The sequence below is a fragment of the Neopsephotus bourkii genome, unplaced genomic scaffold (genome assembly GCF_033783945.1).
Source record: "Neopsephotus bourkii isolate Nb327-2 ecotype Australia unplaced genomic scaffold, CSIRO-AGI_Nbou_v1 NB_1132, whole genome shotgun sequence".
Classification (NCBI taxonomy): domain Eukaryota; kingdom Metazoa; phylum Chordata; class Aves; order Psittaciformes; family Psittacidae; genus Neopsephotus; species Neopsephotus bourkii.
This window is the reverse complement of record NW_026901618.1, coordinates 350,009-374,312: the sequence shown is the minus strand read 5'-3', so window position 1 is coordinate 374,312 and position 24,304 is coordinate 350,009. Positions and strand designations below refer to the sequence as shown.

General features: G+C 39.0%; 1 long non-coding RNA gene across 2 annotated transcripts in view; it reads right to left on the bottom strand.

Moving 5' to 3' along the window:
• LOC133217295 (uncharacterized) overlaps window positions 1-24,304 on the bottom strand; it is a 78,681-nt gene that overhangs the window by 18,103 nt on the left and 36,274 nt on the right. For both annotated transcript variants that reach the window (XR_009726849.1, XR_009726850.1), the window contains 2 exons: window positions 22,285-22,384; window positions 7,070-7,168 (listed from right to left, as the gene is read on the bottom strand). This is a non-coding gene — a long non-coding RNA (uncharacterized LOC133217295). The remainder of the gene's footprint in view (window positions 1-7,069; window positions 7,169-22,284; window positions 22,385-24,304) is intronic.

Here is a 24,304-nt window from a genome sequence, read left to right as displayed (position 1 = left end):
CTTGGTTTATCTTAATTATTTTAATACGCCCATTTCTTGATTTGTTTATTACATGCAGGTTTCTGGAAAACTGGAAAATGATTCCCAAAAGATTTTTACAGGGCAGGTCTGTTAACCCTGCACTCTATTAAGGTGATTCAGCTATATCTTTTTAATTAAAAGTCTGTGAGATTTTACATCAGTTTTACCTTTGTTGGGGAGTTTGTAGCTGAAATAACTCTGTCTGCATAATACACTCTATTTAAACTACTGCTTAACCTGCTTAAAGTTTCTTGCTCTAGCACTTATTAGTGAACATTATAATTAATATGTACATTATTGAAAGTATATTCTTCTGAAGCTCTTTACAGTTATCAGTTAAAAGAAAAAATATCCAACTTTCCTGGTTCAGACACCAAATCAAGAAATAGAAAAAATATTTTGACTCAATACTAAACTATATGTTTTCAATTTGAAAATCATCTTTAATGCAGAGCATGGGGAATATTTGTCTGACAAGAGAAGGTTGGTGAGAATCACTCTGGATGGTTTCAGTTCCTACTTGTGAAGGAAGCTATGTGGTCTCTATTACCTGCTTCAGTAAGTGCTTATGTATTACTGTGTAGCAAAAATGTTACATCAGGAGGAGTCAACACACAATATTCTAGAGATGATCAACATGAGGTGTCCTGAGATACGAGAACCACTGTTGTGATTTAGGTTCAGCCTGGATTTAAAACTTCTTCATCTAAAGCCCAAGCAAGAGCCACTGGGATATGGGCTACCAATGGACAAAAAGAAGGTATCATCCCCTTCTTATTGTTGCAAGTGGTATCTAAGTTCCTTTCCGAATCAGAGCTCTAATGCTTAAATATCTGATATTTGGAAAATATTAGAACTATTCTTGTCAATATTTATATCACTTCTTTTTATTTTTTTTCTTTGTTTCAGCCAACGTAATTTGCTGGATTAATCTTGAATTTGAGAATCATTCTGACAAACTTATTATAGCTGATTTACCATTGAAGGAAGGTAGGAAGCAAGCAAGATGCAATTCTGCTCTGGGTAAAGGCATTTTATAGGTACTGTATGTGTGAAAAGGGTTAAGGAACATCACAGTGACTGTGAAATGAGTTGCCCTTTAAGTATGACATATAGCAAATTTTAACTGCATACTTAGAACTACTGGAGAATGAAATTTATCTCCGTGTAGAAAATTACACTTAAACCTTGAAAACACGGCTTTAAGTGAGACATAAATGGTCATCTGTACCTTTTCCTGGCTCTTGAATGGAGCCTTATTTGCTCCCAAGAGGTTAGGGTAAATATGAATGCGCTTCTGAAAAAAAAGGCAGAAATGTCACATATAAGCAGAAAAATATTTGATTTAATGAAGGCTTTGAAGCAGAGGGGCATTGTGAATTCCTCTGAAGCCTGCCCTGTTGCAGAATTGCCCTTAGTGTACAGGATACTTCCTAGTAAGTTTATTCATGGTGTGCCTCTTCGCTGCTTGGTAGGCATAGCCATAAAAGCTGTGTGGATTTTTTTTGTATTTACTCCAGAGGATTTCCATTTCAATTCCATTTGACTGCTTAGGTAGAATAGAGTAGAAACATCCCAAAAGTATCATGTACATAGGGTTACCTGTGCTATTTCAAACAAGTATGGTTTAGGAGATACTCATAATTTCTTTTACTTCAAAAAGGTATGCTAACTTTGCTGGACATACAACCATAATCAATGCTTTTAGTAGGACATTATTAAAAGATTCACAGATCTTCCCAAAGTGAGATCCAATTCTTGACCCAGTCACCATACAGCAATTTTTTTTTCATGGATTTGAACGTGAAAATAATGTTGCCATGGAACAGCACCAAATAATATTTTTCCAACATGATATCAAGTGCCCATTAAAATCCAGTTTTGCTAGGCACTGAGTAATCTGATCAAAGCTGAACTTGTCTCTTGTGCTTTGCACAAAGGTTCTCAGTCTATAGCAGCAGGATCAAACAGAAGAAAAAACAATATGAAGATGATAAGAAAACAAGAAGAAATTCATTACAGTTCTGCTCTGCCTTAAATATATTTGCTATCAATTTCGATAATGTTGCAATGAAATCAAATCTATTCTACGATGTATTCTCAAAGCAAACTCGTACCAATTTTTCTTCATATAAACAGTATCTAGCAGAATTGGTGTTGTAAAAGGAGTCACTTCCGAGGCACAGGGAACTTATTATATTCTTCCTAGATGTCTCTAGATGTACACAATAATCTGAACTCAATAATCTGAACCCAAGTCTCAGTAGGCAGTCAATGAAGTAGCACTGAAGCCACTGCTCCACTGGTAAGGAAATTACTGATCTTTGCATGCAAGGACAGCAGTGCTTTTACACCTCTTTCCAAAGAAGGCCACCCCACCTGCCAGAACACACCAGGAAGCGAGCAACCTATGCCAGCACAAACTGAGTGTGCACTTACCAGCAGAGTGCAGAGCACATAAAGTGTTTGTGGGACTGCTGAGGGTACAAAATGCCTGCAGCAAAATGTGAGTGCATTTGAAATGGAGGCAGGTGGAGGAAGAGGGGAAAGGACAAGATCATCTATGAGGTCAGAGGTGCAAGAGAAGACACTTTTGTAGCTCCACTTGGAGAGCTTTTGAGGTTTTTCATGCCGAATTCAGTGGGACCAAAATGATTCCTGGTCTTTTTAAAGATAAATTGGAATCTGAGAGACAAGCCTAAACATAAAATAGCTCCATTAGACTAGCAAACTATAAATGAGGAAAATCAGGTTCTGAATGAATGAAAAGTGCCCTACCATCAACACAGCAGATGAGCTATCCTTACTATCCACTGGCCCTGGGACAAATGGCAGAGGTGCTGGCAGATTCAGAGGAGTTCCAGACATGCATAACATACACCTTGGACTCCTTATCCTGTGGGTTACTCTGGGCTAATCTCTTCATAAACCATTGCACCATAGGAAAGTAATTGTTTAAAACAAAAATGGAGATCAAGAGGAGAAAACCCCGAGGACAAATTATTTGAAGTACTGCAGCACCCCACCCATTCATTATATTATAAAGATCACAAACAACATTTGATGAAGCAACCAAAGAGACCAAAGTGTAAGACATTCACTTCACTATTACATTTTAAAGCTTTAATTATAAAAATGTCTGATGAACTCTAATTGACACCTTTACCTTCATGATAATGAGAACAAGGAGCAAAGGGGTTGAAGATACTGAACTGCTCTTTCATTCCTTTACATCAGCCTTTTGAATGAAGGCAAAGGCACAAATCTTGTAATTAAGAGGAAATTTGAACTGCCAGTGTTTGAGCTAGACAGACTAGGTTTGTCTCATGCATAAACAGGGGCTTGTAAGTTTGGTATGATGGACAGGACACACACTCATCAATGTCTATCTAGATTCATAATGTGGATACTTCTTCACACATCTGTGTCTCATTCTCTAGTCACAGGCTTAGAAAACTAGCGTTTTTTTGGCTTGCCACCTGCCTCCTCTCATCCATTCAGGAAACCACCTCACACTGTGGACTCAAAGACAACTTCATGCAGAGGGCTGGCACATGGTCTATGGACTATTTGAAGCAGAAAGGAATCTCAGAGAATATACAGTCCTTGTACTGGTTCTCCGAACACACGCAACATCTATTCCCTTGTGGCTACATTTGAGTGAATACTGAGAAATCTTCAAGATAGGCGGAATTCAGGAATGTATTAGCAGTTGTGGCCGGCGTGACCATAAGTCCTTCCTGCCAGAATCCTCTTTCTGACAGGGGCCAGAACTGGAACCTTAAGAAAGCAAATGAGAACATCAGCAACTTAGAGCTTTCTGAACCATTAGTGATACATTTTTATTTCTTAGTCCATGCATTTGTCCTGTCACTTCTGCAGCCTGCACAAACTTGTTAGGTACCAACCACCACTTTCCTCAGACAGGCCTCATGTTACATAACTTCTTGAATGCCTAGTCTAAGCCTTTTTGGTATGTTTCCTCTATCAACTGGGAGAAGCAGGGGAGTTTTCAGAGGGTAATTTCACTCATCCTAAGATTAGGTATTACAGACATCAGGAGTAAACTGTCTCCTGGAGATGCTGTTTCTTCCTCCATTAACTTAGCTTGGTGAATGCCTAGCTCCTGACAGCTATAGTTAGGTGACACAGATGCATTGCCAAAAGTATGCCTCTTGAATGCTAGCATACCATTGCTGTAAATGGCTGATCCACAAAATCCAGAAAATAGAGTTAAAAGGGACCTTAAGAGAGTTCCTTTGATTATACAGAGATTCTCTGGCCTCTGATCTGAGTGACCCCATTGTTCTTTAGAACAGATTTGGCTACTGGAATGACCTACTCACAGTATGTAGTTTCATAATGAAGTCCAAGGCTGTGACAAAGGCAACACAAATGAGCACAACCTACTTGACATTTCCAAGAGAATGCACTATCTAACAATAACAACAACAATAATAATAAAGTGTTTCAGAAAAGCTGAATCTGATTATGCAGTGAATTGCTAAACTAGAATCTGAACAGATTTCTTAAAGGTGGGAGATAATTAGGCAAATGTTCAAGAAACAGACTCTTTTAAGAATGTCAAATGTCACAATTATCCATTCACTTGATAAAATAAGTACTCTGTTGATTAAATTTTATTGCTCTCACTGCTTCCTGCTTGAAAGACTAAAACATCAGAATCAATTCTAAGATACCAGATTTGTTAGGAAGGGATGGGGGGAAGAGGGGTGAGCCTCTGTCAACAGAAGTCCTCAGACAAATTCCAAACCACTTTGAAGGGTCTGTAACATCCACTGCCTTTCACAAGCCTTAGTTCTGCTGCCTGCATTGGTAGAAACCACAGGGGTTTTTTTCCTCAGTCTGTCTTTTGGAAATCTAGTCCAACCAGCAGCAGCAGCTATTGAATGCATGCAGTCCTCACTGCCCACAAAAGCTGGCCACTCTAAAGAGCAGGATAAGGAAGATTTCACTAACACTCTGCTTTTCAGTGGAACCAGCTATCGCCTGGCATTAAGCAAACACACAAAAGTCATTACCATTTTTGTTCCAATCTGATTCACCAAAGCATTTCCACTGCAGGGTAACTTTTATGATGGGTCAGCAGAAACCTGGAGTGACACGGGAATTATTCCTGCCCTGGCTATTTAGAGCAACTCAGAGATGAGCTCTGTGTGATACAGTAGGTCTGTTTATGTAAGAGAGGGATCTTGTAATTTATAGCTCATGACAAAATTTGGAAAGGCCAGCTGCTTTCAGTCTGTCCTACAGTACTGCTAGCTCCAATATGGAACTGCTCACCAGTTTTGGAAACCCCTCTGTTTCTACACAGGGCTATTGCCATATCCTGCTAATCATGTATAGTAACAACAGCTACTGTCTCTGCCACCAAATCCAGATGCATCAACTCCAACCTTCTGGCCTGCTTATTTAGTGTCGTCACTGAGCCATCCACTGCCCGATGTGTAAGGGTGCTGCCATGCTATATGGTCTCCTAGCTTCTTGGCCCAGCCTTTTACTGGGCTAGGAGCAACTTTAAGCTTATCAAGTGTCTTCTTACTCCATCTTTACAATGGAAAAGAAGAATGAGGACTGTGCAGCAATACTGGCTCAATAGCAGCAGCTGCAATGCTAATACCAGTGGGACGCCTGGAGAGATAAAGCAAGGGTGAAGAAAGGGAGGGAGAAAGTAGGAGCTCCTTCGGTCACCAATTCTTTTGATACATACAGATGTACTGAAAAAGGAGCTGAAGAATTCTCAGCGTAACATGTCAGCATTACAAAGTGTCTGCCAAAGGACACTGAATACCATTATCTCTGTTCTGCTACATGTTTTGTCCTTTGCAGAACAATTTAAAAAGCCCTGAAGACTTGTGCCAGAGTTTTCAGAAATAGAAACCCAAAGTTAGATCTACATTTAGACACTGGCATCAAATGGTCAGTGGTGGCTGCCTCATGCTCAGAAGCTTTCACAGTTAGCCCACCCGTGTCTCAGCACAAACTTGGCTACTCAGGTCTGCACTTCTATTTCTGAAACCCTTGTGTGGTGAACCCACTTCCATCACACATCAGATCCCAGCCCTGCCTGCTCATTAGCTTCTGACTCAGTATCCTGCCAGCTAACCTTATGTTCTGATGAGCTACCCACAATTCTTTCAGAGCCTGCTATCACCTTTCATTGTGATTTCAGCTGCTGGGCAGACTAACATTCAGAGGGCACAAACATTTTGCTTCATTACTTTTAAACACAATGAATTCTGAAGTTCTCCTAACCTGTTCCTTGCTCTTTATTGCCTTGATACACTAAACCACAGTGTCCCAACCAAGACATATTTCTCTTACATTCAGCTTACTTCACCATGAAATGACTCAATTCAGCAAGAGAGTTTGAAATATACACCAGAGGCAGTGTGAATCAGCATCCTTATCAAGTGTGGAAAAAGAAATGTAGTTCATAAACAGGGTAGAAAACATTCAAAACAACTTCTAATGAACTCCAGAGACAGCAGAGCTTGAACCAGGTAACACACCCCCGACATCAGCATCAGCTTTCAAAAAATCACATTGTCCATGGGTCATATATTTCACCGCGTCTCTGAAAAAATGTTAAATCAATAAAATACCTAAAGGTTGCCAATGAATCAGACGGTGTTCTATAAAAAGCCAACCATTATTGCTAAGGGGCAACATAAGAGCTGAAGAAATATTTGCAAGGAAAAGGCCATCCCTCCCACCAGAGCCCATTCATATTCAGTCATCTGACACATTCCAGCAGACACCAGTGCGCAGTACCAGCAGCTAGAATTGCATGAGCCTGCTCGGTTTGCTTCAGCAGCTTTCCTTGATGATGTAGGATATCTTGCACACGGTCAGTTTGATTTTTTGAGTGCTTCGCCTCCCTGAGCCTGGTTTCTAGCAACATAATGAAAACTCAAGCTTGCATTGGCAACACATTCACCAAATAATGCTTGTGGTACATCAGTACCCTTTTTCCAGATTGCACATTCTATATTCAGCCTTCAAAAGGCCACAAAATTATCCTTACCTTGTAATTGTGAAATCAAAACTGGATACTTCTTAACAACCCACAGTAGATCTTTGGCTTAGTTGTTTATGTATGTACCACAGGGATGCAATCTTCTTGCTGAGGAAAATATACAGAGGAGAATAAAATGCTCGGTGAAAGCAAGCTTTGATATTACACTGTGAATCCAGAAACTTAGACTATTGGTGTCACAAAAGACTTTTGTTTCTTATTTCCTTCATATGCTGACATCCATCTTACTAGACACGGTTAAGAGTGGAGTCTTTAGAAGATCAGACTATCATACTCATCTGTCTCAGTTTTCACGGTAGAAAAATAAGTGTCTGTTTCCTTAACTCCCCCAAAATACTTTGATCTTTTTAGGCTAGCAATTTTAAAAGAGGTCAAAGCAGTCTAAACCAATCCAGTGTTGATAGGGAAGCTAAGCATTACTGGAAAATTATCTTAATTTCTTGCAAAAGCTGCTACTAGAACCTGTATCTCCCGATGTTAACATTATACAAAGCTCTCTCTTTTCAGTCACATTAGCACACAACACTGCAGTAGTTTCAGAAAATAGTAATTAGTTCCAGAAGAAGTGTAGATTACATACATTATGTCTTGGCAACAGTTCTCTATCCTGTTTTTCTGTTGCTAAAAATACAAATTGTTCACAACCATGCTTTCAATATCCACTTAATATTTGCAAACAAGGTGTCTTCAAGAAAAAGGGTTTTGTCTAGGCTTCCTTGATCACTGTGTTACCTACAGCATCACAGCCCTTTGAAGATACACCCTCCCACAGCTGTCACCAACAAAGGCACAAAAAAGGGGTCTTACTCTCCTAACAGTCACTTTCCTGCAAGCGTCACAGTTTAAAAAAGCCAATCTTACCTACCTTTCATTACTCACCTTGGAGAACTTGCCAGTTCAGGGTCATGTCAGATAGCTTTTAGGCTTTATACTCGTCTTATTTAAAAGTGATGCTTGAGTTTTACTCAGATCTTTGCCTCTTTCTCCCTACACACTTCCATGCTGGATTTAATTCTAATAAGCACTTATTTAGAGATATAGGCACTTAGCAGTGTCAAAGGCAAAGCTTTCAAGCGGGTGACTTTGTGGGTGACCAAATTATCACCAGCCAAATGTACATCAAAATTGTTCTTATTAGTCTATACGAATGCTGCCCAGAAAGACTTATGGATTCCAAAGTATTTACCACCCACAAAATATTTGTTGTATTTCAACATTGTGCTTGCTGTCAGATGTTTATTAAAAGCCTACTTTTACCTACTGTTTTTGTAGAACACTAGAACACTTAATTACAATACATCAGGTTTTTCTCTTTCCTCTGATAAACCCACTTAATCCACACAATTTATGTGTTACAAATCTCCTCAATTTCTTCATACCTTTTCTAAATTAGACCTTGAGATACTGGTCAGTGAAAAGCAATGTCAGTCAGCATACTGCTAATGTCTTTCCCTGTAAAAACATCAGACATTTCCACTTAGCATTGCAAAGATTTTTATCCCCTTAAAGTTATCCTTTTGATTCCAGTTGTATTCTATCATTTTCCCGAGTATCTGTTTTATAATAACTTTTATCAAGTTTCTCGAAAGCAGTCATCCTTTTAGCCCTAATGTATATTTAAAAAAAAATAGAAATCATCTGCTACACAGTACTTTTTGTCATTACACTGTACCCCTTTTGTACTACACTGATTTCTTGTTCATATTCGAACCTGACTTAAGCAGTGTAAGTGGGAGGGATGATGAGCCAAATTCAGTCCATGCATCTTTTCAACCACAGGGAAATGAAACCTAAAATTAATTAGGCCTAAGTAAGTAAAGTTGTACTGCAGGAATGACAAAGCAGAGCATCTTGAATATTGAGCGTGTTGCTTAGGAGCAAACATTTACAAAAGATCAACAAGTATGCAGAATCATTTTTCTTTTCACAAATTCTGATTTCCAGAATGCCCTTAATAACACCAACTCACTATATTTAACAAAGATAGGAGTTCTTGTCAGATCCTCATCAAATGTAACGTTATATCCTTCACCCATCACAGTCACCAGTATTAACACAAAACCATAGTCCCACAAAGAACTGCAGATTAGTTTAAACATGTAGCCTTGTTCAACATTTAACAGGCTCTAAAATGAGCATAAACTGTACATGGAGCAGACTTTTCTCCTAGATTTCTGTTGAGCATATCTTGTGGTTTTTACTGTGATAGAAGGAGAAAGCTATGGGGAGCACCTTAAGAACTGTATTTTAGATGAGCAATGTCAATATGCACAAGGTTCTAACATCAGGGTGAATCATGCCACTGATTTCCAAAGCTGCTGGTCAAACCCTAGAAAGTAGGCTGAATGTATTCCCATTTCTTCCCCGTGAGTCCTGATAATGCTGGGCAGAGCATGACTCCTCCTGTTTGGGTGTTAAATGGAGGCTGGGAAAAGCAGCTGGCTCTTTGTTACTGGGATGCTGAGGGTACTACAGGGAAAAGACAGTTAAAGATCTAACTAAATCAACATTTCTGCAGAAAAAAAAAAAAGAAAAGAGAGACCATGATAAAATGTGTGCAACTTTTTTAGCACTATTTGTGTTTCTTTTGGATATGGTATTGTAGAGGTATCACCTCTCTGCCTGAAGTGTGTCAAATCTAGAGCATATAGGTTTTGAAAGAAACTGACCATTAAAAAAGATATTTGAATGGGGAAATCTTTAAACAGTCGATGACTACTCCCACATGACCTTTTCGGATGAAATATTATGGCACATCTCTCCATCTTTTTCTCCCCATACTATTCAAAATTTTAAAATTGTCTCTAATTATTATTTGAATCTTAGCTAGCAATATAAAGGCTGCCTTAGAGTGCTTCTCAGTAGGGGTAAGTTAAGGTAATTCTGTTATATTTTTTAGGCTGAGGTTTGCTTTCTATTTCCAGAAGAATGCTGCTCTAGCAGTTGATGACTTAGAAACCTGCTCTGGTATCAGGATCAAGGAGAATAACACTAGGCAGAGTTCACAATCGCCAACTGCCAAGGACAGTAAAAATTTGTACCATACTCCAGGAATGAACTGCCTGAACTCACACTGTGTTATTGGATTGGCCACAGAAGGGACTGGCTACCACTGGACTCTCGCATTAGATCTTTCTGATAGGAGCATAGAGAATTAAGTGCTTCCGTGCATTCAGTCAAGCAAGACCAGAAAGAGGAAAAAAATTGTCACATTGCACTTGGTCTTCTCTGCTAAACACAGCTCAGTGTCAGTCAGGTTCAATTTCAAATCAAGTTTTATCAGTAGGGCTCAGGTCCAACCACTGTTGCTGTCTGATTGATTTTGCTTATTATTTGACACCTATCAGTTATGGTAGAGCTTGCTGAAAACCTCTGGCCACTGTGGTATAGAACAATGACTGTAATTTGGCCATTTCATATTAAATCTCAGCTGAAAACAGCTGTTCCTTGAGCCTGTAACTTGCTGTGAATGTCTCCTGCTGCTGTCATTTGTCTCAGTAGGGGTATTATTTAACTTTGCGAATACAGTTTATCTCGAGAACACTATTAAGTGTAAAATGAAGTGGTACTTTTCAATCAGATTTCACTGATTGCTTTGAAAAGCTTCTAAAAATTCTCACTTGATGCTTCCCATGCAGTCATTCTTTACAAATCTATTCCATAACATGACATGGAACGAATTTCAGGCCTCAGCCTTTCTACTTTCTGACACTGGCAGCTTCTGAAAATCTTTCAGTTCCAAGAATAGACAACGGTTTGTCATCTTTGTAATTATGAGTTTTTAAAAGGTGTAGGTAGTGCAAGAAGTTACATGTACCTTTTCTGCATCACTGCATCTTTCCAATTAAGAAAGAATCCCTGTTGCCGCAGGCTTGACTGGTCAGATAATGGACTGTAGTGAGATATGTCCTCAGCTGAAATCTGCAACACAGACAAAATTAATGCTGGGAGAAAACTGACATGAAAAGTAAAATTAAGTGAAATAATTGTAATGCAGCTATGTAATTCACTTCCAAATTGTGGAGAAAATGAGCAAAATGTTAATCTTTTAATATTTAATAGGCCAAATTAATCCCCAATTTTTATAGTGTGTTAGAATCTAATAGAAAATTGAATAAAATCTTGTGAAGACCATTTGATCAAGCTGCAGAACTTGGCTGAAAATTCTATCCTTCTACATAAGACTACAGGATTTTTGTATTTTTTTTTTCTAGAGTATAAAAAGAACACATTTTATAAATACATTCTACTGTTTCAAGGGTTTAATATTTCGGGAATTCCATCCAGTCCAGTCCATTCCTTCCTGCTTAAGACAGGATCTCTCTTTTGAACCCTGACTGCTGGGTACACACAACTAATTCTGTCCCTTCCTATTCTTCAGATACCTGGTCAATTTAAATTCAAAAATTCCTGATGCCAGGACTGTCATTTTATGTATTTACAGTAACCAGTCTACTGTTGTGCTCATTGTGACTTGGTCTTTACTTGATCCTTACTTAATCTTCAGCAGGAAAAATAAAATGGGAGAAATACGGAAAATTGACTTTGGTTGCATTTTACTCCAGCAGTGTGTGTGCATGTTGAGTAACTAGACTGAAGAGCAGGCCTTGGGCAAGGAGACACTGTTCACATGCAATGTAACTGACCCAGAACAATCTCAATATCCCACCCTTAACCAGCATATCCCACAGCTGCGCCACAGAAAGTCAGGTTACCAGAAATTCTGATACATTTTTTATTGAGCAAATAAGCCTCTTTGTAAGATGCATACAACAATAAACACCATACATAAAGAGTATGATCTACATGGAGAAATGTTCTCATTTACAAAAAATAATATACAATTAATCAATACATCACTGATTCCCTTTTAGTAAGATTTTGGCATGGAGAGGCAAAGACTTTACATTGACACTATTATTACGGTGTTTCCTCTTAGCAATGAACTGATGGTTTTGGATGGAAGTTAATGAACTTCAAAATATCAAAGCCTTAAGACCTCACATTCTTAATTCCTGCATCAAGTCCAGTGTTTCTGTGCAATGGAACCATAACAAATCTTTCAAAAGAAAACATTGAATTCTGATTTAAAAAATTAGCAATTGCCAAGGATCCACCACTATTCTACACAAACCATTTCCAATGATTAAGTATCTTCTTTGTTAGAAAGGTATACCTTATTTCTCTGACTCTCAGTGTCCGCCACCAAAAAATGGTGGACACTGCTACAAAATTATCTTTTCTGGATCTTTCCGGGTGTAAACACAGAGCTAAAGCAGGAAAAGCAACTGATGTCAAGAATTAGACAAAACAGATCTCCACAGAGCTTGTACCTTTTATTTATACCCAACAGCTGAAGATGAAAGGTTTCTATCTCATTAGAGATTTGAATGTGAAATCAGTTACTCTAATATTTTTCATTCATTTTTTCTGCCCTAAGCAGCAAACCATAATGAAAAAACTCAGATTTGGTTTTATTTTTAACCAACAACTTATTCACTAAAATGGGACAAAGCTGAACACAGCACTTGAGTACCAAAGTACTACCAAGTAAAAATTCACAGATCCTTAACAAGGAAAAGGCCTGATTCAGTAACAGGGGCAGATTTGAATGGATTTAGAGGATGTTACTGTCTTATGAGCTCAACCACAACAATAAGTAATGTAACATGCATTTATCACAATAGTTTACAGAGCTATTCAGCCAAATTATCTGCCAACTTTAAAATCCTAGCATAAACTGCAGTAAAGATATGCAAGCTTCCACCAGCAGATATCATAACCTATCTTCTGGAATCAAACAAAAATGAAAATGCTTCCAGGCACCACATTAACACTGAAAACAATCATCCTATCTTTTACTAGTCTTGAAATTCTTGAGCATTATTTGTCTGCCTGGATTTACACTCTGAGAAGCCAAAGACTTTCCTTAGAAGTAAAAAACATGCATGGAGAAAGATGAAGTCTGAGAAAGAATGATCAATGGTGTGCAGAAACTCACCAGTTCATTCTGGGCTGATGTAGTGTCAGGGAATGTACTGGAAAACTGCAAGGCTCACCTCCCCTTCACTGACCCTCTTCTTATTCCACGGCCAACTAAAGGGTTCCTGTCATCTCTTCATTAGCACCGCTGACAATCAGCCTCTGCTTTGGCCAGGGTGTACAGGGTTGTGCTAAGGAAGAATTGCTATTTGGATCCAGGTGCCGAGTCAAGATAATTAAACAAACTGTTGATTTTATCTCGCAAAGCCACAGCATTTCTAACAGACTCTAACAGTCACTTTTATTCAGGCAGTTTCTTCACAGATTTCTCAAGTATTAACATGATAGGAAGACAGAAAGTAGTCACAATGAAATTTACTTCTAAACCAATCATTACTCCCCCTCAGCTGCTTCCCACTTTTCACTGTTATTTACCGTACTAACATATAGAATCATAGAATAGTTAAGGTTGGAAAGGACCTTAAGATCGTCAAGTTCCAACCCCCCTGCCATGGGCAGGGACACCTCACACTAAACCATGCCACCCAAGGCTTCGTCCAACCTGGCCTTGAACACTGCCAGGGATGGAGCATTCACAATCTCCCTGGACAACCTATTCCAGTGCCTCACCACCCTAACAGGAAAGAATTTCCTCCTTATATCCAGTCTAAACTTCACCTGTTTAAGTTTTAACCCATTACCCCTTGTCCTATCACTACAGTCCCTAATGAAGAGTCCCTCCCCAGCATCCCTATAGGCCCCCTTCAGATACTGGAAGGCTGCTATGAGGTCTCCACGCAGCCTTCTCTTGTCCAGGCTGAACAGCCCCAAATTTCTCAGCCTATCTTCATATGGGAGTTGCTCCAGCACCCTGATCATTCTCGTGGCCCTCCTCTGGACTTGTTCCAACAGTTCCATGTCCTTTTTATGTTGAGGACACCAGAACTGCACACAATGCTCCAAGTGAGGTCTCACAAGAGCAGAGCAGAGGGGCAGAATCACCTCCTTCGACCTGCTGGTCATGCTCTTTTTGATGCAGCCCAGGATACGGTTGCAGTATCCTGGGCTGCAAATGCACACTGAAGCCGGCTCATGTTCATTTTCTCATCGACCAGCACCCCCAAGTCCTTCTCCGCAGGGCTGCTCTGAGTCTCTTCTCTGCCCAATCTGTAGCTGTGCCTGGGACTGCTCTGACCCAGGTGTAGAACCTTGCACTTGGCATGGCTAAACTTCATGAGGTTGGCATCAGCCCACCTCAGAAGCATGTTGACGTAGAATTTACTGTAATCTGTTTAAAGAAACCCCAAAACAGATCAATTCCTTTGCTGCCTGCTAGAAAACATGAGCTGGTGTGTGCAATACAAATATTCTTCTTTTTCCAGGAACAATAAAAGCAGTCTACCAAGGTTTCCATTTCGTTGCTTGTATGAGGTCCAGAAAAGCTGTACCCCACTTTCTTCCACCTTTGGCACAGAAATTCCTATGCATCCTCAGCTTTACCAGCAGATGAGACATGGACAGCAAGACACTGTCTGTGGCTAAATCCTGCTAAGGTCTCTTGCTGCTAGGCAACCTGCCTTAAGCACAGTGTGAGTGAGGTTAGTCAAGTTTGTAGCTAAATAGGATATATTTTCTGTGAGCAAAATCTGGTAGCAGACTTGATCTCACTCTTGACTTCAGGTTTCCTCTTACTCTGTATCTCTCCCTCTCTGTACTTGGTCAGTTGTTTATTAGCTTTGAAATACTGCAAGGATGAAGCACCTCCTGACACAGGCTGATGCTCAGCGACCACAGGAGAGGCTGGAGGCTGGTCATTGCAATGCACTTGCGCCCTGGCAACCTACTGAATGTTCTGCCATACTGAAAATAACAGTGCAAATTCTTGGCACATGCTAAATAGGGCAGTCAAAATACATTAAGTGCAACTAGGATGGCTGTGATTGCTAAAAGACTACCCACCTCACACCATGTCACATCCAAGAGCAGACTAAAGAAAGCCATCCAGAGCTACTGAAAAGCCTTTCTGCTTTTTCTGCAGCTCCCTCCATCTAGTGACCAGGGCCACAGAGTGCAAGAAATATGCATAGCACCACTGCCACAGCAGTAGAAGCAGAGAAACTGGGGCTTTACTGTTAGTAAATTACTCACAACAAGCCGTTTCATAGTAACTTCATGTTATGGGCACAGATTCACACCACCTAACTTCAGGTCTTCCACTGAGGCATCTAATCCCTAGGCTTGCTCTGTAGCTGCCCTTCAAGTGGGCAGTTCAGATTGTCTCTGGAGAGAACTAAGTTCTGCTGCTAGCCCATATATTTTAACTGAGTGCCTCTGATGAAGTGGGGGGAAAAAGGAGCATGAACCCCTTTCTTGATAACTAATCGACTGATAGCACTGCAAAGGTTGCACTATAGTTTGCTACAGCCTGACTCAGTCGTGACATAATGTCCCCTAACTCCTGCTAGTAGCAGTAGTTGTAATGTCTGTTTGAACTGCTAGAATAGCTGAGGACCCTGCATTCTACTGTATTAAGAAAAAAAACCCAACCCTATTTAAATAGCAGTTTCCAGGTTATATGTCTAATTTTCTAAAACACAATTGTCCTGAAGATATGGATGGTTAGGAAAAATGGATTACCTGATAAAAACACCCAAACTCTTCTTTGGTTTGATACTGGATCTAGATATACATCAAGTAATGAATACACAGCATATAAACATATATGGAGGCCAATACTAATCCTTAGCACTGTGTGGCAAAATTGATCAAGAAGACGTTTGATCTAACTTAAAAATAATGAAAGCAGTGAACTGTGTCTATGCATTTTAAAAAGGCTGAATGCATAATGACGTATTTTTCCCCATTATTTTTATATGCAATACAGGTGAGTTGAGCACATACAGAATACTCCAGGTTTTTTGGCCTGATCACACAGACCAGTTGCACATTGTGCTGTGCTATGAATATGATGTTTGAAGTTTTATTCAGATTTCTGGTTTTCCCCACTTGCAACAGAATTAGCTGTCATGTTCATGTTTAAAATAAGTTTGGCCATGAAATGTTTAGTTAAAAAGCTAATAGCTGTCCTTACTATAAAGCTGCACCTGGTAGACTTTTATATAAGAAGTGGTTCCTGGAAGACAATGGACAGAATGCAGTTGACAATGAAAGTAGTTTGCAAAAAGAGAACAGGTGCAAGAAGTAACATACATGAAAGTCCCCCTGTTTTGATGGCCGAAACGGTCACTGTTGCAGTCTAGGTACCCGAAATCTTTATAAAGTCAAACAAAACAATTTTAGCCTGTGACTGTATGCTACCTAAAATACACCGTCGCAGGACAGAGACCAAGGGTTTTTTTTACTACCAGATGGCTGTTGCTCCACTTGTCCTAGTCCAGATATGTGGTGACACCTAGTGGTCCTTTAGAGAATAAATACAGTACAAATCCTTACCAGTTACCAATGAAGAAAAATCACGTCAGATTCAAAAATTGTATTTTTCCCCTTCTGACGCTTTTTCTTCTAGGTGCAGTTAATAGTGTTTATAGATAACTGAATTCTAGTTATTTTTGTCTTTTCTGAATTAAGCTGATATTTTCTAAAGCAGTGCTCCCACTGCTTTAGAAGTGCCAAAGGACTCATGCCGAGTCCTTTGAGAAAATCCACCTGGAAGCATTCCTTGACTGGCAATCAACCACCACAGTATTTAGGGAGAGGCTGTAAAATTTAAAAGGAACAGATAAGAGTGCAGCTCTGAATTTCTGGGGCCACGGTGTGATCTCTATTACACCTGATTTCTTCAGAGACCCCTTAAGCTAAATTCAGATCAAAATTTGGCCTTAAACTCTTATTTACCTATTACTGTGAGAAAATGGCTACAAATAGCCTTTAAATGATAATTTAGTTTAGTTCTACATTGAAAATATCTTACTGTGTTATAGAAACCAATGAATATTTATGAGATAACATTCAAAACACTACTTAAAAACCCACTTTCCACAGCATTTACTCCATCTTCATTTAGCACATACTTCTGTTCATTTGCAAAGCCATGTATGTAATGCACCCACTACTCAGGATAAGTAAATTGGAAAGAAAACATTAGAGCCTTAGTCACTGACTCAAAGTTGACCGAAAGAGGGAACACAACCAGAAAATCAACTGCCTTTAGGAAGAACTGATTCAGGAGACCAAAAACACCTGCTTGGATTTCAGTTGATCTGAGAAAGGCTTTTATTACTTGACAAATAAGATAACTGGACATTTTACAGCAATCTGCCTGGTTAGAAAACACCACTCTCCAATATGGCATATTAAAATCCTAAAAAGGAGGCCTATACCACCTCTAAGGGGTCTCTAAGGCCATCTTTTGACCTGCTTTGATTTCCAGGAGATAATCTTTCATGCTAAAGGAGCAGGCTGTTGCAGAAGATCCTATTTCATAGAATGAGAAAAGAATGATATGCTGAACTAGAACTGAAGAGATTTATTTTGAAGGAAGAAAATGGAAGCTGATAAGAAAATGGTCTCATAGCTTGTGCTCATGTACTGTCAACTGTTTCACACAGAGATCACCAATGTACCTTAAGTGTTTCCCTGACATGTATCCACCAGTGTCCCTGACAACCCAGTGTGTTCAATTCCTCATGAACAGGTCATTACTTATCACTTGCATGATATTCATTTTGGAGGTATTACAATTCAAGTGTCTGCTCAGCTAGTGCTTACTTAACGCATAAGGTGATTTTCTGTTTTTTGCCTCACTGCAAGTCCTGCTACTTGTTGGCTGTAGCAAAGCACAAAGCCATAATTTTCTTTTATTGAACTCACTCTGGGTAGCCATCACTCTGCAGAAATGCAGATGGTTATCTTATTCTTAATGACAGGACGAATGCCACAACTCTGCTGACAAAGACTGCAAAGCAGTCATTTATAACAGTAAGAGGAGCATTCAATTTAATATCTCCTTAAATGCACACAGTTAGGTATTTTAGACACAGCTTTCATAGGATACTGCTCTGCTGATAATTTAGGACTTCACAGATATTAAGTCAAATTTGCATAGCTTGTATGCTGACATCCAGGTACAATTTCTGTGTTTATAGCAAATGAAACAGAACTATACCCAACTATACATACAGTTGGCCCCCAACTGAACTCTAATCATAGCTGGTTTTTTGTGTATTGAGAAACTGCAGTTTAATAATTTCCCTATCTCTTCCCTTCTTTCACACTTCAATTTTCAGGGACATCCACACTGCAGATTAAATTCTGGATCTGGATCAGAACCTAGGAGCTTGATTGAGCAAATGTGTTTAACTAGTTCATTCTCAATTGAATTAAGGAGATAGTTTGGAGCTTCACTTACATCTCAGAAAACGTGGATTTATGGAATTGCTGGGGCCAGCATGATGCACAACGCACACTTCCTCTGTTCTGGGTCGAAAAGAGTGGCAGTGAATAATTCACGGCACCTAGTAGAGTGCCCAGAGACGTGCCCTGTGATGGCCAATGAGTTTGAGGAGAAAGAAAATACAGTGTTGAATATTAAACAGAAAGGATCAGGTGGTTTTTAAGAACCATTCTGTCTGATCCTGCCAAACAGCCCCCATTCAGACCTTAAGAGCTGAATCTGGAATGTGCTTCATTTCATCAAAGAACTCGCTATTCCTACAGCAACAGGACTTCAAGAATAAGTCAAAGAAACAAAACACAGATGAAAGTCAAATCAAGGTATTAGAGTGTTTAACTGTTTAGAACGAGGGGAGCTTTACCTAGTGAATAGATTTGGAGCCAAAATACATCTAACATCTGCTAATGCCACATTTTAGTATTGCCTCTTCAATCAGAGTGAATTATATAGCTTAAGTGTTCATATCACAAATTAATCTATCTTGAACCAGATCTGCATATTAGCTGCTTGAAAAAGGCTTAATATAATCATAACTGTACAAAACATGAATACCATTTTTCATAATAATTAGGTAGCCATGTTGCCTTTTCTCTAGATTTGTCTAGATGTTTATATGTACATTAAAAGTTAGCAGTTAAATTTTATCCATACAACATCTCTCAATTATTGTATCATCCTGTATATAGCATCTTCTGCTTAAGGCACCAAACCTGTGCAAAGTAGGAGTGTTCAATATGCAGTATTACTGATTTCACCCTTGAAAGAATTGGAAGTCTGTTACAGCAAGTGCGTGGAAAGAAAGCACATACAATATCTGCCACTTTGGAAAAGGCTCAGTGAGAGGAACCAGCAGCACTGACCATCAGATCGCTTCTTACAAGCTGAGAGTAGGCCAGGAACTTGCTGTGCAAGGGCGATGGAGTCTTGCAAAGGAACTGCATTGTGCTGAAACTACCCAAGTGTTACAATGCTCTTCAATAGCACAGTCTGATCACCTCATTTGCTACAAAAACCCCAAAAGTGACAAGGAGAAAATTACTCTGACCTCTGCTGGTTGGAAGTTGATAGAGAAAGGGCGGATAGCACTACCATGAACTCTCCTCATGTCTAATTTGCTGATGTGCTGTAAACCTTTCACTGGCTGCCAAAACTTAAGGTTGCCTTATGAGATAATCCCAGCTAAGAAGTACAGTTTATATGTATCTTCCTGCCCTTCTGCTGGAAACAAGGGTATGATGCAGTTAGCTAAGAAAAGAAACACAAAAACTCCTGGGCTATGAATAATGATCTTGAATAAGTTCTTGGATTTGCAAAATGGTGATAACACTATTTACTGTCATATTAAATTTATAAAATACTTCTGCTCTGCTGGAGTCTCTAAAACCCTGATTAGACCACCAAAAATTCCCTTATGTATTTCCTGCTGGGTTTAATCACCTATCCCTATCTTTTCAAGGATATTTTCCCTGAAGGGAAAAAAAAAAAAAAGGCAGAAACTGCATTCAGAAACAGTTACAGCTGCATTCAGGAAGGGTATAAGAGCTGGCTTGCAATAAGAACTTTAAACATACTGTAGAAGCTTCATTAATCCATGCCATTGAGAGCTTTGAATGTCAAATTATCTGTGTTGCACTGAGCCATGAAACTATCCTATGAGGCACTAAGTCCACCTTGAGACAGCAGTGAAGACAAAGCTTTGATCCTCAAGGCTGACTTGAGTAAATCATTATTTTCAAGCTCTTTAATCCCTCATTCATCCATAACACATAATTTTAGTAATGCATTTGACTTAAATTTCTTATTACTTCAGAATTCATTTCAACTTCTACTGGAAATCAAGTCAGAACTCCCAGAGGCTCCAGAGAACAGAACTCGTCCTGCTCTACTACAAGTCTCCATTGAACTGATGACAGAAACAGTACGTCATCAGGAACCATACTTTTACCTTTCTTTGATGCATTTTTTCCCCTCTTCTACTGTATTTCAGTGTAGCATTTTCTGGAGACAATGAGAACAAGGACTGGAAGTCTGGAGAGCCTAAGTTTCAGTTCTTGCTCCCACACCAGTTCATGAGATGACTGCTAGAAAATGACCACAGATACCACATTTGATACCAGACAGCATTTTACATCAGTTCTGATATACTAAACTCATGACTAGGACTTCATCCATGTTGCTAAATAAAGCTCAAGACCCTGAGTGGCATTGCCTGGCCACTCTACATAACATTTTGCCAAAGGTTTCCCTTTTGACCCCTATAGTCATCTCATAGCTTGAGTGCATAAACACTATTTCATTGCATATTATTCTCAGTTCAGAGCATTTTGAATAATGTGATTGCTGTGTCACAGCTTACCAAAATGACGTTTTATCAGCATGAAATTGAGGCTATATGTTGAACACTCTGCAGTGTAACAGAAGCCTTGAAGGTGTAAAGCATCCTAGAATGTTGATTAACGGTGGGGAAAACAAACCTGGTATTGACAACACAAAGCAGTGACAGGCTGTAAAGCAAGTATTAAACATAAGGGACAATCAGCATCCCAAGGAGCGTATTCCCTGGCCTTAGTCTCTTTTGCATTATACACACACTGTTGGAGCCCTACATCCTACAGCTCTCTGAGTCCATACTGTGTCTCCACCCTCTACATATGCTAAAGGGCTATCTCCAGCTGCTCCTTCCTGTAGACATACCTCTTCTGCAGCCAAATGCAATGTCAGTTCTTGCCTGTAATGGAGTGATAATAACATTTATGAAATTACTCTTGGTGCTGTGTATCTCCCTGTCTGCTTGGGACAAGAATCTACCTTCTACCATAAGAAACACTTGGGAATAATAAGAACCACATTTTCGCTGGTTGCCTGTCAGCTGGTCCTTCTGTCACTAACTTCTTCTGGAGAAAATGCAGAAAGCAGTGCTAATAACAATTCCAACAATGTTTGCAGACCTTCATGCTTAGACATCTGTAGCTTAGCAGCACCATGCAGACTAGCTTTGCAACAGAGGGTTACCAATATGATCTCCGTATCACATTTGCTTGGTTAACAAACTGAGGGCTAAGAAGGAGACAAGAATCAGAGCATTCCAGAAGTTTGACATGATGAATTTCCATATCAGTGTTATTGAAAAGATAGAAACAGAAAGGAAAAGAAAATGCAGTGAAACTGTCATCTCACAGTTAAAATGAGCCATAAAATAATCGCTAATGAAGAAATTCACATACTATGAATGCAAAATTAGCAACTGTAATTCTTATAAGAGAATCAATTAAGATCAGCATAATGGCAGCAATTTATAAGTTTATATGGTGAAAATTATCTTCAACAGTTCATTAATATTAAAAATAATGTATTGTTAATATTACTTTAGAAAACTTTCTTGAAATGTTTGTAGGTATATATTTTTGTGCTATCTGGGTATTTATAAATCTTTATCAGTATAGAATATGAGCACTTAGCAACTTCCAAAGGAAGTTCATTGCTTTTCACTTGTTTTTCTTCAAGGAAGGGAGAATAGAAAGTTAATGAAAAATATTCAAAATATTCTGTTTTGTCAATAGCTCTGCATATTCACTGTAGAGTTAAACATGATTCTTAGTCTTCCTGGTGTATTAATGTCAATCAAAGGCTTCTCTATTTTACAAGAAAAAATAAGAAACACACTGTTGAATCCAACTGAATCAAATTGACAGAAATAAATGTGTATCTAGATTCTATTTCCACTTACAAACTCTCCCACAAACGCAGCAAGGAACAAGCTGAATGTGACTCAGAAATTACCATGCTATTTGTACAAAGAGGTACCTACCTGTTAAGACATGGCAAAAGCTTCATCTTACTGCATGAAAGGGACACTTATGCAGAAAAGGCCACTGCCATCCAAAACAATGCTTCGGAACTGCAGTCAACTACAGGATTTTGGGAAAACAGAGAAATTATATAAGTCAGTTTATTAGGAAAGGCAAAGAATGGTTCTATACAATTATCATACTAGTCAGGCAAGCTACAGAGTCACAGCCATATAAAGCCCAATTGTAGCTACATGTTGAATAGATAGAACTGAACACTGGTGACATATTTTTTCTGCTATTGCATAAATGTAGGTAACATCAACAATACTGTTGAGGAGGACTGAAGGAGCAAGACTGAAGACCGATCAGAACAGACAGATTCCATCTCAGGGAGAATGAGATGGAAAGAAGTGACAAGATTTCAGAATGAAATGTGTGAGCATGGGCAGCAGAGGAAGAAATTTTATACAACTTCTCTTAATTTCCTTATCAACTCATTATCCCTATTTCCCATACAATTTTGCCTATTTGAAATATCCTCTACTCCCAGTCTTTGTCCTTTGCCATTCTTTCTCCTATCAAATGCTTTACTCTTTTAAAGTCCTCAGAATCCCACCTGAGCTAAGAAATTAAACACAAGCCTTTCTTCTTGGAGAAGAAAGGACAAGTGGGAAGCCAAAAACAGGGAACCATTTAAATAATGGAAAAATGCTGGTCATAGAATCAGAAAGTGGATGAGCATATCCCTCTCCTAAAAATTCATGCACTTCCCAGCCACCTCTTCAGTTCAGATTGCCTCTTATGTCTGCTCTTTCCATCTAATAAATTATAGACTCACTCTACAAAAGGTTACTGTCATCACTCCCATGATCCTTCTCAAATCTTCAGTAGCTTCTGGAGTCTCTGTAGTATGCTGCTTAGAAAACAAATGTACTACATCACGTTACTTGGGCAATCAGAAAGGGTGAATAGGGACATTCTGCACATTTATATTTGGTCAGCTGAAGCTAAAAAATAGTACATGCAGAAATGCAAAACAAAAACCCCAAAACCAAACACAATCCTTTTTCAGACACTGACTTGAGAATTTTAAATCACTACAGAAAGAATATGGATATAAGTTTTCTCCACTGACTTGACTAGATAGATATATAAATTGCACCATTCTTTCAGAACCACACCATAAATAAAATCTGGCTCACAGACACATTGACAACCTTATTCAGAATCAATAAGTAATTTAGTAATAATGCATTCTGAGGTGTGTGAGCTTTATAATAAGCAGTGTACAGAAACAGGGTAATATCCTTTTAAGTAGTCTGTAAGCTCTTTAATGATCTTCGCTCATGTTCTGTGTCCAGAAGGCTCATAAGAGCAGCTGCATGCAAAAGGAACTAGCCTTTACCTGCTCTGTACAATTAATAAATACATTTTTTTGTTATTTGTTTAAATATCTTACTAAAATTACGCCTTTAGGCCAAAATATGTTCTGTGTGTATGTCCTGGGTTCAGCACCAGCTGAACTGGTTCACTGCATCAGCTACTAAGAAGGAGAAAAATGGCTGCTACTACTGAACCCAGGACAGTGTATAAGTCCTTATCAGGCTTCTGTACAGAGTCAACAATACCATGTTAATATAACAGAATATATGTGATATAACTATTAATATATAAATGCAATATTGCTGTGTTCCAGATGCCAGTGTTTCCTTTGAGCTGCTCGTGTTTGTTTGGAAAGGGTATTCCTGAGGCTGCTCTAAACTACAATCTCAGTTTTCATCTCTTGCACCTTGACTCCTCATAAACGCTTGAATCTTGAGCAGACCACAGAATTCCACAATCTGAGAAGGGTGATCATTTGTAATTAGAGACATCTCAATATAAATTGGGCTTTTTGCTTAATGATAGCATAGTATGGAATCGTTCCATACATCACGCAAGTACAAACAAGTATAGTGGAATATGTTGTCATCCTTTAACTACAGAAGAATGGTATAATGGAAGATGGTCAAGTCTCTGTTTCTACCCATCTAATTT